Source organism: Canis aureus, chromosome 9 (genome assembly GCF_053574225.1).
Source record: "Canis aureus isolate CA01 chromosome 9, VMU_Caureus_v.1.0, whole genome shotgun sequence".
Classification (NCBI taxonomy): Eukaryota; Metazoa; Chordata; class Mammalia; order Carnivora; family Canidae; genus Canis; species Canis aureus.
The window spans coordinates 13,051,304-13,067,347 of NC_135619.1; positions in this window are offsets into that span (position 1 = coordinate 13,051,304).

A 16,044-nucleotide genomic window follows, 5' to 3' on the forward strand; every position below is an offset into this window, starting at 1 on the left:
AGTTATAGAATATTCCTTAGCTTGGATTTCACAGTATGATACCATAAGCAGCAAGCTCTCCCTCTGAGAAAAAAAATTAAATCTTTAGATGCATGTTTGTGTCTTTTTTTTCCAAGATAGGTGTGGTGACATCAACCATTGCCACTAGTCCTCAAAACAGAACAACCAACAGCACAAAGAAGACCATCATGTTTAAAAACAGAGAAGTTGATAGCTGTTTTGTTAGCTGCACACTTCATTTCGAGGGGTTAACTTTTGCCTCTCACTTATACTTTTTCTTTCATGAATGAGCAATTAATTACTTAGCTGCTGTCGCTGTTTCAGAGCTTCAGTTTACAATAGCCTTTTGTTTTCTTGCAAACGAAACAGCTTTGAAGGATTTCAATCTTCAAAAACATAGAGCACTTTCTTTCTCTTTATTTCTGAACACAAAAAAGTGTCTATTCTTATGTATATTTAATAACAGTCTTCAAAAAGAGCCTTATTGTGCACCTTAACATGATCTGATTGATTCTTGCAACTAAGTCAAAGGAACACATACAAATCTTAGCTCTGGGAAACATTTTCTATTTAAAAATGTTAAAGTGTAAACTTTATAATAAACTAGGGGAGAACATGTAAATATGTTGTATTTCATTTTAAATACAGTTAAGCACAGTTTAAACACAGCCATCTCTTTCCAGATGATAATGTGACTTGGATAATGAAGTGCACTTCATCTTAAGTCACCAAAAGTTCAGTGCTATTGCAGTTTACAATTACAGGGAAAACTCTGTATGTCCTTATTTAAATACGCCTATCTCTCAAAAACAAGGAGATGCTTGTATTTATGTATACACATACATACAGTCTTCACACACACAGGAAAAATACTGATAAAATACTATCAGAAAATAAATATTTTACTACCAGAAAATAAAATAAAATACTATCTGGTAGAATTAGTGGCTGTTGATAGTACCTGAAACATAAACCCCTCATATGCCTCTTTGTTTCTTAAAAACAGGTATGTTAAGAAACAATGAATTTGGCTCAAAAAATAAAATTTCCATTCATTTTTAATTTATTTTTTTATATGGTGTAAGAAAGTGGCCTCAAAGTCATTCTTCTGCATGTTGCTGTCCAGTTATGAACACTGGGTGTTATATGTAGGTGGTAAATCACTAAATTCTACTCCTGAAACCAATATTACACTATATGTTAACTAACTAGAATTTAAATAAAAACTTGCAACACTGAGGCTCCTTCCACAGTTTGGCTATTGTGGACATTGCTGCTATAAACATCAGGGTGCAGGTGTCCATCAAAAGATGAATGGATAAAGAAGATGTGGTCTATATGTATACAATGGAATATTCCTCAGCCATTAGAAACAACAAATACCCACCATTTGCTTCGACATGGATGGAACTGGAGGGTATTATGCTGAGTGAAATAAGTCAATCGGAGAAGGACAAACATTATATGGTCTCATTCATTTGGGGAATATAAATAATAGTGAAAGGGAATAAAGGGGAAAGGAGAAAAAATAAGTGGGAAATATTAGAAAGGGAGACAGAACATGGAAGACTCCTAACTCTGGGAAACGAACTAGGGATGGTGGAATGGTAGGAGGGCAGGGGGTGGGGGTGACTGGGTGGCGGGCACTGAGGTGGGCACTTGACGGGATGAGCACTAGGTGTTATTCTGTATGTTAGCAAATTGAACACCAATAAAAAATAAATTTATTATTAAAAAAATGGAAAAAACTTGCAACAAAAAAATAAATATATAAATAAATAAAAATAAAAGCTCAAAGATGGTTAGCATTTTTCTGCAGTAAAGTATCTTTTAGTTGTTAAAAAAAATAATTCCATTATATAGAATGCTTATGGAATTGAAGTGTCCTAGTTAATTTAATAGTCTGATTAATTCAGCATTAACCAGTACATACTTTCTCCTTTAACCCATGAAATTAAAAATATAAATAATTCAATTAAATTTATAGAGCAATTTCTATCTCTGGTAAAGATGAACTGAATTTGGAATATATCTTTGTCTTGATATTGAAAAAAATTATAGTCCTGACACAAGTTTATTGATTATCAATCACTTCTTTCTCATATTGGTGAGACACCCAAGGGTACACACACATGCACACATCAGTTAATAGAGGACTGTAAGTAGTTAACTCCACCAAATTGAAAATATACCATAAGTATCCCAACTTTGCACCTAATTTTATGTTTTACAAGTGCAGTATTTTGTGTTTTTAAATGTTAACGTTTTCCTGATCTACTGGAGAACTTAAAGCATACTCCCAGCAGCTATGTCTTAATCATGTATAGGTAAGAGAGCAAGGCCAGATGTATACAGACCTGACAACCGATTATGCAATCAGCTCTTGGCTCTGGTGGTCAGAAACTCTGGTAGTTAAGTGACCACTGATGATGTCCTGGGCTTTGGGCATCCCCTCCTCCATCATTCTTCATTCAGTCAAATAGGGTTCAGAGTCAGAGTCATCCTACTGAGTGATGCCCTTGTAGAATATTAGGAATCCAGTTTGGTTAGATTGACAAGAACCTAATTCTTTATTTATGGTTACTTCTCTGTACCACCATGGTATTTAGGCCCTACAATGAAGACAAGTGGAATTCAAGTTATCAAGAGGTTCTCCATTGTGGGAGACCAGGTTGATGGTTAATTCTGGCTAAATTATCAGATTTCCAATTTTGTAATTCTATCTTGATATGACTGCATTGAGACAGGCATAAAATATAATGGACTATTTGAAAATATTTCATGTTTTGGCTTAAATTCTGTCTAGGACACACTATCTCTAGTACAATTTTGAATATCTGAATATATTATCCCATTAATGTTCCTATAGCATAATTTATTTAACCAATCCCCTGATGCGGGTCATTAGGATATTTCCATTTTGGCATTAAGAAGTAGCTCTGCCATGACTATTCATGGGGTTGTACTCTTAAGAGGATAAAGCTCAGTGGTTAAGAGTATAATCTTTGGTGCCCTCAGCAGACTGAGGTTTGAGTCCTGTCACTCTCTAATGATGTAATCTTGGATAAATCTCTTAGCATCTCAAAGCTTTAGCTCTTTTATCTATAAGAGGAAGGCAATTTCATCTAATTCCTAGGGCTTTTAAGAGGATTTATGAGGAAGTACATGTAAATTCATAGTAAAGAAATGTTAATTTGCTCTTAATCTGATAGTTATGCTTATTTCCTTAAGATGAATTTATAGACATGGAATTATTTTATAGATGTACTTTTTAAAAAAGATTTTTTATTTATTTTGAGAGAGAGAGAGAGAGAGCAAGAACCTCAAGCAGACTCCATGCTGAGTGTGGAACCTGATATGGGGCTTGATCTCATAACTGTAAGATCATCACGTGAACCAAAATCAAGAGTCGGATGCCTAACCAACTTAGCCACCCAGGTACATTTTTAAGGTTCTTGATATATGTTGCCTAATGTCCTCAAAGTATGCAAATCCCAATAGCAATATTACATTATGCTGTAATAAGGTATGCATTGGTTTGTATCCAGAATTAACCGCTAAAGTCCTCAAGAGGAGTTCTAGGTCTCATTTCATCTTTGTTTTCTGAGTGACTACCACAGGGACAGATATATAACACATGCTCAATCAATGTATATTTAGTGAATATCTATGTCTTTCCTTCTGACATGAATATGCACATCTATTTTTTTAAACAGCACAACCTTTTCAGAGTTTCAGCAAAGGCCCTGCTTCTCACCAATTCTGAAGGTCACTGCTGCTGGCAGATAGAATCAAGTGGGCTTCAACCAGAAAGAACAATTAGCTCAGAAATATCAAACTGAGTCTTAAAGAATCAAAAGAGGATAATTAATTTCATGCAAATAAAAAAAAATAATCAAGTGGACTTCACAGTCAATGGTAGAGGTTCTCACCTGGAGAGATTATTTTAAAATGCAGATTTCTGTTTTTACTTGCAGAGATTCTGATTCAGGCCAGGAATCTAATTTTTGTTTACCATCTTCCATCTACCACCATTCCTGACACAGTTATGTGTGTGTTCCATTTTGATAGCCACTGGTTTCTGGAGTCTTTGCTTCATTAATATCAGAACTCTTTAGGTTCTTGCCAGGCCTGTGACTCTATAGTGTATTTTTAAAAGATATTTAACCAATCAAAACAAACTTAGAGCCCTATAATTTATCCATAATATTTGATAATTAGTAGAAGATTCATTGTTGCTAAACTAGCCAGGCTTTCTGCTGATTTGGGGGAAGAACAGGTAAAACAAGAACAAAAAGTTATCCTGATATCTACCCTACACACTGAATTCCATTCTGGTACCTATTCCCCGCATGGTAGGACCTGAGTTGGTCTGTTTGTTTTTGACCAAAATTAAACATTGTGTTATCACTCAGTCTCAAAATCTTTAATCTGAATGCCCACAGGCAGGCTGGGAGTGGCCTCCATAGAAAATGCCAAATCAAACCCATGAAGGCAAAACTAAACAGACTCCCTGTCTCTTGACGTCCTTAATGGACAGCCCAAAAGCAATAAACCTAGGTGAAGGTTTGAAGAAGGTGGCCCTCAGAAAGTTCTTCAAGATCGTCAGGGAAATGTCAAGAGTCACTGGCAAATTTAGCAACTGAGACCTAGAAGCCAATGCTCCTGAGAAAGGAGCATTCAAAGTGAAATGGCAAATGATACTAGTAAAGAGCCACTCTTAAGCTTGATTTCATGTAGTTTTGGCTTATATAGTTCTTGGTACATCTTACATCTTATATCCAGCTCTTCTCAGAATAGTTCCCAATTACCCAGCTACCCCGAGCCTCAGATGAGAAAACAAATGCTATCATACATCACTTTTCTCTTCTTATATAAAATAAGGATAGGGTTGTTAGGAGGATTACATTTGATGACTTAGCAGAATGCCTGTTACATAATACAGGTGGTCGGTCATTTTCTTTCTCTTTTCCTCTCTACCCTCACCCATCCTTACTCCCAATTTCTGTCTTTCTGTGTTTGAATAGGACTGCTAGTTCACATATTCTTATGTCTTACTTTTTAAATAACCAACAAGAATTTGTTCAAAATATCATTATATACCAACATATTTATTATAGAGCTTACAATAAAAATATAAATTATGATTTATAACCTCAACAAATTTATAATCTGATAGGAAAGAGAAAACTAACATGCATGTAACAACTGGGGAACAAAGAAAATTTTATTTGTTAAGTAATTCAATTTATTATTTAATTTATAAAACTTTATTAAAAATTATCTGCTGGGTTGTCCATAAGTATGATAGCAATTCAAAGAAAGGAGAAATTGATGAGTCTGAATTTCCAGAGAGAGCTTCAAGGAATAGCATTTAATCTTGGCTCTGAAATAAAAACATTTACATGTTATTTACTAAATAGAGATAGGTTTATCTTTTATCTTTATTATTACTCTCTTCCTCTTTATGAAAGTACCATTCAGTTTATAGAGAGGCAAGGACATTACAGATGCAAGTTATAAGAGATAAGAATGGGAAAAGAAGCAATTCTGAGACAAGAGAAATGTAGGGATTTGTTTCATGCATTATTCAAGCAATACCACTCTACAATAAGCCCTTCTGAACCACAACATACCAGGCTTTATCTTACTTTCTCACCCAAGTCAGTTATAACCTAAACCATACTTCCTACACAATTCAAATTTTCATCATTTATTGATAAAATAGTCCATGCATGAGAGTCTCAAGTCTAAAAAAGTATTTTATGCAGAATTATGGCAAGTTACATGAGGAATAAGAATATTTTATTCTTCAAGTTATAATTATGGAATTAATCTGACTTTCCTTGAACCATGGGAATGTTGCCAGGAAGAAATGATGCAGTATGAAGTAGTGGAAAGTATACTGGCTTTGTGACAGGTCACCAGAATTAGAATTCCTCCATTCTCCCTAGCCATTTGCTCACTTGCTAGGTGACCATGGATAAATAATTTAGTCTGAGTTTGTTTCCTTGTGTGTAAATTGAAGGTATAAAAATAATACCTGTAGTAGAGGATTTTTGTGAGGATTAAAGGAAATAATCTAGTTGAATGCCTTTTGGAACTTGTAAAGCATTATAGAAATATTATTTTTGTTGCTGCATTTATTACCATTTGCAGAGTAAACTATTGTTACACCAGATGAATGAATTTAAGTTTTCTTAGAAGGAAATGATTCCTATAAAATATATGCTTGGTCCCCCTTCAGGCATACTAAACTTCAGCTCTATAAAATAAGCATTTAACTATCTTTTCCACATAAATCTTATTTGTGATTCACACAGTCTGATTCCTTTGCCTTATGATAATGTTCAAAATACCTCTGTCTATCCTAGAAAATAAATAAAATTTCAGAAGTTGTTGCTCTTTTCTCCAAGACTAGAGAATTTTTTCATTTACCAAAGAAAGATTATACAGCCAGAAGAATTGGTCTATTGCTGCCTCTTTAAGACTCTCTTCTCTCCATCATTCCTGGCTTGTATTGAAACCAGATGGTAAAACCAAGACTGGAACATCCTTTGGTGTCCAGAAGGAGGCCAGTCTGGCCAAAGCATTGTCATTCTTGTCAGCAACCAGAGTCAAAAACATTTTTATAGTTAATCATCAGGAGTGCCTACTGGCTCTAACAGCCATTTATGCAGTATTTGTCAGCATGAAGGTTCTATCCACACCACAGATGACGCCATGTCGGCAAGAAATGTGTTTCAATATCTTTTAGCAATGAGCTGAGCAAATTTTTATGGCTGACTCCCAAAGCAAACAATGATATAAAATTTAATGCTGGACTTCTTTTTCACCAAATTGTGTGGATACCTTTCATTTTTAAAAACGGACTCCCTCACAGCAAGTCTGCCCTGGAACATTCATTAAAATACAGGAAGTTAAAGAACTGCAGCAAATTAACACAAATACTTTGAAAGAAATTAACCCACTCTAAAATGAACTTTTATTTCCAAAGATGTGGAGTTGTAGTCTTAAACTCTGAGGAATCAGAGCAATTTCATGGATGAGGGCCCACCAATAAAATCCTGTCTCTATCTACATTTCAGTAATCAATTGTAGCAAGGAGACAGTGAATATGAAAATAATGTAATTAGAGTAAATGCAGTATTCTTTAGAGCTAAAATAGAGAAGTTTTGGTTGCCACAGGAAAGGAATAATAATATTTTAAAACATGTCAAGGGCATAAGCTTATCAGGTCTTATATATAGCTGATGGAAGCTATTCATTTTTCAAGTACTATAGAAAAGCAAATCCATATATCTGGAGAAGGACATTCAAAAACAGGTTCTCCATTTGCCTGTTGAGGATTCTCACCATATCAGAGGGACTCTGATGAATATTTCATGTGAAAAGTTCAAGTAGAAAAATTTGAAGGAGATGCCTAGGACAGCAGAACTAAATTGCACGTATATACTACAGTATTGCAATAGGATCTAACACAGATCTGACTTTATTCTATGATGAATCTGTACATGTATCATCAGCGAAATAGTATTCAGGATGCAAACCATACAACGTTCAGGTTGTAACTGATGAATGCTTGCAGAAACTAGAATCTCGTAATACTGAGGTTATTCTCCCTACCATGATCTTTAATATTCATGGTGTTTATAATTCACAATTTCTGCACAAAACAAAATAAGATAAAAATTTGTTATTCTAACTCTAATTTTCCTCGGTAAGAGTCAAGATCCCTGATCAGGAAGTACACATTTATTTACTTTGGATTGACAACATTTGAAATATGACAATCGATGTCATTTACCTTTTTTTTCTTTAAAAATGCTTCCAAAAATATCTGAGATATGTGGCTGATGATTTAGTTTAGTTTGGTTTCTATCCTTTTGAAATTAAGAGTGACTATTTTCCTATAGATAAACCCATGGCTATCATCAGTAATGCTCTCTTTGTTATTTTTGAATTAACATTGAGAATATTAACACTGAGAATATGGTACAATAGCCATTAAAAGGGACAGAGGAAACTTAAAATAAGCAATAAAGATCCTTAAGACTAATACATTAGCATGTGCTATTTTAAAAGAGTAACAATTGAAAAAAATATTTTAGAGAAAGGAAGAACCTGGGAAATTTAGTCAGACTTTTTTGTTTACAAACTGTTGTGTTATTCCTTGTCATCCATGGTGAAGCATAAGAAAAATAATGTATTACATCTTTAAAAGATAGCAGTAATGTAGGAGATAGTACATGGATTTCTTTCCAAGAGCTCACTGCCTAATTTAAATGTCTTTTGATTGGCCAATCATTTTCATTCTCAAGCAGAAATGATTGGAAACAAGCTTCCTCCAACCTCCCATTTTAGTTGTTAACTTAGCCAATCATAAAAAAGACCAGTTTTGAACCTACAGAGTAAATAGGTTCATACATTTTTAAAGAAACATGGCTCTCTAACTGCCCTTTGTTAGATTAGAGAAAAGATGCTTTATTTCATTCCTCAAGGAAAAGTTATTTGTTTTGCTTTCTGAAACATGAAGTGAGCTCTAAACAGCTTTACAATAAATTAAAATGTTCTGAAAAGAATCCCAATACTGAGAGATATTTCTATTCGTAAACCAAGGAGTCATTCTGAATGATAAAAGCTGCGTTAGGTTAAAAAACATTGTTCAGAAAGGAGTTTCAGGATTCTGACCTTTCTTTGCTCCATGTATTATATAAAAAGAGCTTGAAATCATCTGAAAATAATTTTAAAAATCTAAGCAGTGCCCCTGATATCAATTTTCTCTTCACTTTTATATTAAGAAGCTAATAACATATAGATTAAATAAAGCCAAAGGATCCATTTAAGCCTTCACTTGTTATGAAAAGTGCCGGAACTTTATGTAATATGCATTTTTTTACTAATTCTTCAAATTTTGAATGCTTTGTGTGATAGCAAGGAATACTGAATAATGGGATTTTTGATGTTTTTAAAAGCTGTTTGAATATGCAGAACATATGAGCTACTTTTGTCAGTAGTTTGGTGACATCTAGTGGAAATAGTGATTTGTAGCCTACAGTAAAGTTCAGATCCCACAGGAAAAGGGAATTGTTTGGAACCAAGCACATGGACAATCAGACATTTTCCTACTTCTGTCCTAAGTAACAAGAGTGAGCACATTTAGGTAATCCTTCTGAGGAAAAGTAACTTGATATCCATGCCAATTACATTTTAAAAAATGTTTTGGGACAGCCTGGGTGGCTCAGCGGATTAGTGCCACCTTCAGCCCAGGGCATGATCCTGGGGATGAGTGAGTGCCACGTCGGGTTCCCTGCATGGAGCCTGCTTCTCCCTCTGCCTGTGTCTCTGTCTCTCTCTCTCTCTCTCTGTGTCTCTCATGAACAAATAAATAAAATCTTTTTTAAAAAATGTTCTGATCAGAAAATGCATGGTCTTTGTAAAAAAAATTTGAAATATAAACATACAAGAAAACAAAAATTGTCTGTAATCCTTCCACCACCACCACCACCCACCCCCAATAAATACTTGTTGATATTGTGTGGCTTTTTTCTCAGGCTTATATATTTTTGTTGATTTCTTTTTTTTTTTTTTTACTAAATTTGGATATCCTGAATATACAATTTATATCCTAATTTCTTAACATTCTGTAAGCATTTTTTGCATGTTATCAGATATAAAAATAATTTTAATTATGAGAAGCAGAGAACATTATTAATATTACTTATTTTCATAGTAGAATATTATAAGCCTATAATTTTGTGAGTCCTATGTGAGGATCCAGGAATGGTGTAAAAATAGGGTTCCAATAAAGTTCTTTCATTGGCACCTTTTTTAAAAAAGATTTATTTATTATTTATTTGAGAAAAAGAAAGCATTAGCAGGGGGAGGGGCAAAAGGAGAGGAACACAAGCCGACTTCCTGGTGAGTGGGGAGCCCAACGTGGGCCTTAATCCCAGAACCCCCAGATCATGACCTGAGCCAAAATCAAAAATCCCTCACCCAACCCATTGAGCCACCCAGCTGTTCCTCATTAGCACTGTTTTTTAAAAGATCATGTTATCCAGGGGTGCCTGAGTGATTCAGTTACTTAAATGTCTGCCTTTGGCTCAGGTCCTGATCCCTGGGTTCCTGGGAAGGAGCCCCAGGAGCCCACAAACTGCACCCCACACCACTTAGACCCTGCCACAAATCCTGCATCAGGATTTCAGACCCTGCTCTGCAGGCAGTCTGCTTCTTCCTCTCTCTCTGACCCTCCTCCCCACTCCTTGTTCCTGCTGTCACTCTGTCTCTCTCAAATAAATAAATAAAATCTTAAAAAAAAAAAAAAAAGAATGACTAAAAAATAAAAACATAAATAATAGACCACACATTTATCCATAGAAATGTTAAATGTGTGTTTTACATCAACAAAACTTTATTAAGGACATTACCAGACCCCAGGGTTATTGAAAATGAATGAAATCCATACCCTACCTTGAAACACTAGTCTAATAAGGAAGAATTAAGTATTTTTAAAATAATAGTACTGTAACCAAGATACAGAACTATAAAAAAGGACGCAGTTATGATCTTAAGGGGGAAAGGAAATGGAGAAATCCTCCAAGAAGAGATGACAGCTGTACAGGACTTTGAAGAATGAAGAACGATGAACGTGTTAGCAAAGGCAAGAAGCATGGAATGGCTTGGTGTAGGTTGGCATCCCTGGAGGAAAGTCATAATGATAGAATATGTGACTAGAGAGGTGATGGCAGATGGCTAAGGATCTTTATCGTGGAGGTTATGGAAACCCACTAAAAGTTCTTTTTTAAGGACAGCAACATGATTACATTAGCATTTTATAAAATCATGCTGACTGCAGTGTGGAGGATGAATAGAAGAGGAGAGGACCAGCCAGTAGACTGCCACAGCAATTCAGGAGGGAGATGGTAAAGCCTGCACTGAGAAAAAGCAGGGAGTTTAGATAGAAAACAGAGAATGTAAGGCTCTTTAAGAGGGGATAAGTCGTGGAATTTAATTAAATATGTTGGGTGATGGGCACATAGGTGCTAAGAATGACCCTGAGTCTTTCTTTAGGTAACTAATATCTAGAACAGTGTTCAGACAATTACTAATTATGGAGGAAATGTGTGTGATTTTTTTTTTAAGATTTCATTTATTTATTCATGAGAGACACAGGCAGAGGGAGAAGTAGGCTCCACACAGGGAGCCCGATGTGGGACTCGATCCTGGGACCCCAGGACCATGCCCTGGGCTGAGGGCAGGCGCTAAACTGCTGAGCCACCCAGAGATCCCCTGTGTGTGATTTTTAGATTGCACATTGTGACATAGCGTAAGATTATAGACAAATCCTAATTTATCTTACGATCATTTGATAGCAGGGAAAGAAATATGTATGCACACCTTATCAGGCTGGTCCAGGTTTTGAATAGATTTTTCTTTGAGATAGAGGTCAAAGGAAAAGAAAATATGGCATGTCCTCAACACCCCAATGATCAAATGAATGAATGAATGAATAAATAAATAAATAAATAAATAAATGCCTCTACTGTGGGCAAGGGGTGGTTAATGTCTCTAATTGGCCTCAGCACAGAGCCAATACTCAGGGTGGGAGGAGTGCTAAAGAGGTTTAAAGACATAATCGAGGAGATTCAAAAGAAAAACCAATTTCAGCTGTCACAGAGATTTGTCTACATGCAGTGTCATTAGAAAGAGTAACTGACCTGCTGAACTCTTTGGTATCGAGAAGACATTTCTAAAATGTAGAGATCAAAATTATATTACTCAAAGGCTGTTTCTACGTGCCTCTGTACATATGCCTCCATACATACAAAGTGGAGGGAGAGCTTGCAGAGCATGTAATTTGAAGACCCGGATTTGCTGAGCAGTGGTCCACTAGCAATTGAATTCACTAAGTTAATAGAAGCCACGTGTCATGTACTTACTATGTGCTCGAGTCACCTGCTGCCAGGAGTAGACTTTTTCAGCTATCACTGATGGAGTGCTCACCTTGGACTAAGTGCTTTACAAACAGTATCCAGTTTAATCCTTTCAGCAACCTGTGAATTGAACCCCATGATGCTTAAGGGGGTTAAGCCATTTGTCCAAGGTCACTCAGCCAGTAAATGGAGAAGCTCAGATTCAAACCCCTCTCCAACTCCAGAGCTATGCCCTTAACCATTATACTGTCCTAGGTCAGCCCTGTTCATTTATTTAAAAAAAAAAAAATCAAATTCTCTTAAGTCGTATTGCTATCTAATGCTTTCATGAACCCTGCATTGCCACTAGCTAAATTCTGAATATCCACAGAGTTTGATTCCTTCTTCAGACTAGTGACCCCACAACTGACTTTGCAGTGTGCTCTTATTTTGTTTCAGAGCATACAGAGCTGGTATGTGAGAGACAGGTGGCAGCCGGTTGCTATGGCAATTGCCTGTCATTAGTGATAAAGGGTAATTACTGCAGCAAATTTCTGTTTAACTTGAAAATCTGACTTGCCCCCTCCCCATAGGGGGCACAACCCTTTATACCCTCTCTCTGCTCACAAGGTCTATCATCTTGTATAAATTCTGCCTAGACAACTTCACTTTGCTGCAAAGAGCTAAGAAAAGCCTGACTTCTTAAAGATTTAGGAGAAAGAAGAGGAGATGAGTCACAGAAAAAGAAAGCTAAAAAAGAAATTAAAGATACACATTTCCCTCCTTTACAGACTGTCTAAACTTGTTTTCCCTTAATTAAAGTATGAAGGAAATTATCCCAAGTATGGCACAATCATGGACCAGGTTCAACGGCTGTGTGAATAGCCACACATGGCTAATTACTAGAGGCTGACTATGAGACCAAAGAATGCTTTTAAACTGGCTTAGAGAACCATGAAGAAGATGAAGATGTCCCAGAAGAAGTGATTCTGAGAAATCCCTATATTCAATATTATTTACAAATCTTTCCAAGACAGCTAATAGCCCTTTTAATGGGGGAATTGTGCTTAATATGTTGGGGACAACATGGAGTGAAAAACTTCACTAGTACCTTTTAATTTGGTGCTCTAGACAAGTTTTAAAAGGATAATTTCTACCCGTAATATATTATAGACTGTGCTAGGTAAATATCAAAAAAATAAATGCCAAACTAAAAAGCCCAGAAACTGGGACTCAACATAAAATCAAACACCTATTTCATCTCTCATTTCTTCCCACAATTAAATCTAGGGTTCAAATACTTATCCTCCCATTAAGTTTCTTTTGAAATGGTGCTTATTATTGCTTGACACACCAATAGTGAATTTATAGGCCTTGTTCTCACAAGCAGGAAGTCTAGTCTAAGGACTGTTTCATAATTACCTTTTTCTTTTTTAATCCAATTCTCATTACATTTAATTTCCAGCCTACAGACAAGTAGACAGTTTTTGATCCACGATAATGGACCATTCTCCACAAGAATATTTTTATTTCTTAGAGACTAAAGTGCCAAGATGTCCAGAATCTTATCCCCAGAGTTTGGCCTACTTACTGAGATCATGTTTTGCTCTGTCAAAATTTTTTATGTAGCCATAGAGTAGCTAGAGCAGAACGAGTTTGGATGGGAAACAATCCAAGGGCTGGCTGACCCACAGAGGTTATGTAATGAAGGTGGGAAAGTGGGGAGAGTTCACGAGTCTTTATAATCCTTGAAACTGTGACTCCGTATCACAGAGATTCAAGCACCCTGCAGCCTATAGCTTAATGACCAGGCTCTTAACCCGGAAGCAAACATCTCTTTCGATCAAGATAGAATGATTCTTTTTTCATCTTGAGAGCTTCCAACCAGCAAAAAGAAGATTGGGAATTATATACAAAAGTCATATTCAATTCATCTATCATTTCTGTTCCATGGCATGGAAAATTAAGGGCAGGAAGCCTGGAAAAGAAAGAAAATTGAGAGCAGAATGGAAGAAGGAAAGGGAATCAATTGGGTTTGAGGTATTTTAGCCTTTAGACACTTCCTTGTTCTTTAGGGCTATTAGTGCCCTAAAAGGTTGATTAGCTAGTTTCCAGGAGGGTGGGGAATTTTGCCTGTTTTGAGCCCTGATATATCCCAAGCCTGAAAAGTGCCTGGCACATGGTAAACATTTGATGAATATTTGTTGAATATATCAATAAAGCCATTTAATTCTATGTTCTGCCATCTTAATCCTTAAATCTTTCTATCTTTGATTAAATTAGAAAAACCAACATAGCCTATCATGCTATAAATTAGTAATTGGACTAAAGCAGCATTAATAAGAGCAAGCAAATCCAAATAAAATTAGGCTGAAAACTTAAGATATGGCCTCCATTTCCTTACCTGCTTCCAAGAAGGATTTAACACTAAAGTTTGTGACTTCACTCTAGCAATTTGCTTCGTTAGATGAGATGAAAAACACAGGTTTATTCAACAGGCCTTCCCCTAGTGGGAGATGTTCTCTAGGACCAAGGGAAGAGGACTCAGGAGATCCCCATCAATTGGTAAGAAAGTCAGTGGGAGGAACTGAGCTATAAAACATCCTTACCTACAGAACTCTAGAGAGCCCCCCAGGAACTTAGGACAATTGGTTGCAATAATTGCTTCCTTTGACTTCACCCCTTCCCTTTCCTCTCTTACTGACAGCAAGTTGGCTTTGTCAAAGAGGAAGATCATATGTGGATATTCCTATTTCTTAATACACTTCCTCTCCCTCAACCACTGGCAAATTCTCTCCTGCTCTCCAGGAGACATTTGGCAATGTCCAGAGGTATTCTGGGTTGAGACAACTAGCAGGGAATGCTACCAGCATCTAATGGATAGAGGCTAGAGATGTCACTAAACATTCTATAGGCCTCACAACAAAGAATTTCCTGACCCAAAATGTCAATTTTGTCAGTATTAATAGTACTGAGTTTGAGAAACAATATTCTCTGTTATCTGACAGACTGTGCCAGGGGCTAATGCTAAATGTTTTTCTATGCATACTTTCATTTAACCTTCATGAGAATCTCTGAAGTGGACCTTATTATATTCTTTATTTTACACATGATGACAATAGAGGCTTACAGAGTTTAATTAACTTGACCCAATGTCACACAGCAAATGAGTAGCAGAGCCCATCTCCAAGCCCAGATCCATCTGACTCAGAAACCACACACTATCACCCCTTCCAAGTCTCACGAAGCCTTCCCTTAACAGATAATTTCACTAGTCATAGATACTACTCACTCCCAGAAAGTAGCTCCAACTAGGGCCATGTTTAGGTACTTTCATTAGTTCACATTTTAAAAGTCACAACCCATGTAATAATAATGGGCACCGTAGCCTTTAGTTGGTGCCAGGCACCATTACAAGGGCTTCGCTTTGTTTGTATTAACATACTAGTCCTCCAAACAATTACATGACACAGGTTCTAGTACTGTCCTCATACAGATGAGAACAGCGAGGTTAAGAGGGGCGAGGTCACATAGCCAACAAGATGCAGAGGTAGGATATGGTTGCAAGATGTCCAATTCCAGTTTCTATAATCCTCTCTTCTCTTTTGCCCTGGATATCTCTGAAGCCAAAGTGACCAACTGCCTAAGCCACTCATTGGGCCCTGACCCTTCCTCCTCCACAGCCTCTCTCAAGTACCTTGGCAGGAACTAATCTTTGCTCCCTTTGCTGTTCGTTGTGGAGCTGCCAAGACCTCAATATGTGGTGATACTGAAAGTAGGAAGATCAGAAATATACTCTCCATTTTACTCGCCTCTGAAGGCAAACCAGCATCACCCTCACTGACCGCTTTGAAATTCTCTTATTGTTTGCATAAAATTTACTTTTATTAAGTGTGAGATTCAAAAAGGTTTTCAAATAATTACTACAGTTAGTCTAAATGTAAAAAAACCAAAAGGAACACTGTTTGCAATTAAGATTTGCATAATTTCTTTAACACTGCCTAAGTTATCTGCATTCGCAAGCTAAAAGTAGGGCAGTATTTTGGATGAAACAAAATGAAATCCATTTGCCAAGCTGACCTGACCTTCAGCATTTCTTTTAAAGCATTTCAACTTGTTATGGGAACTC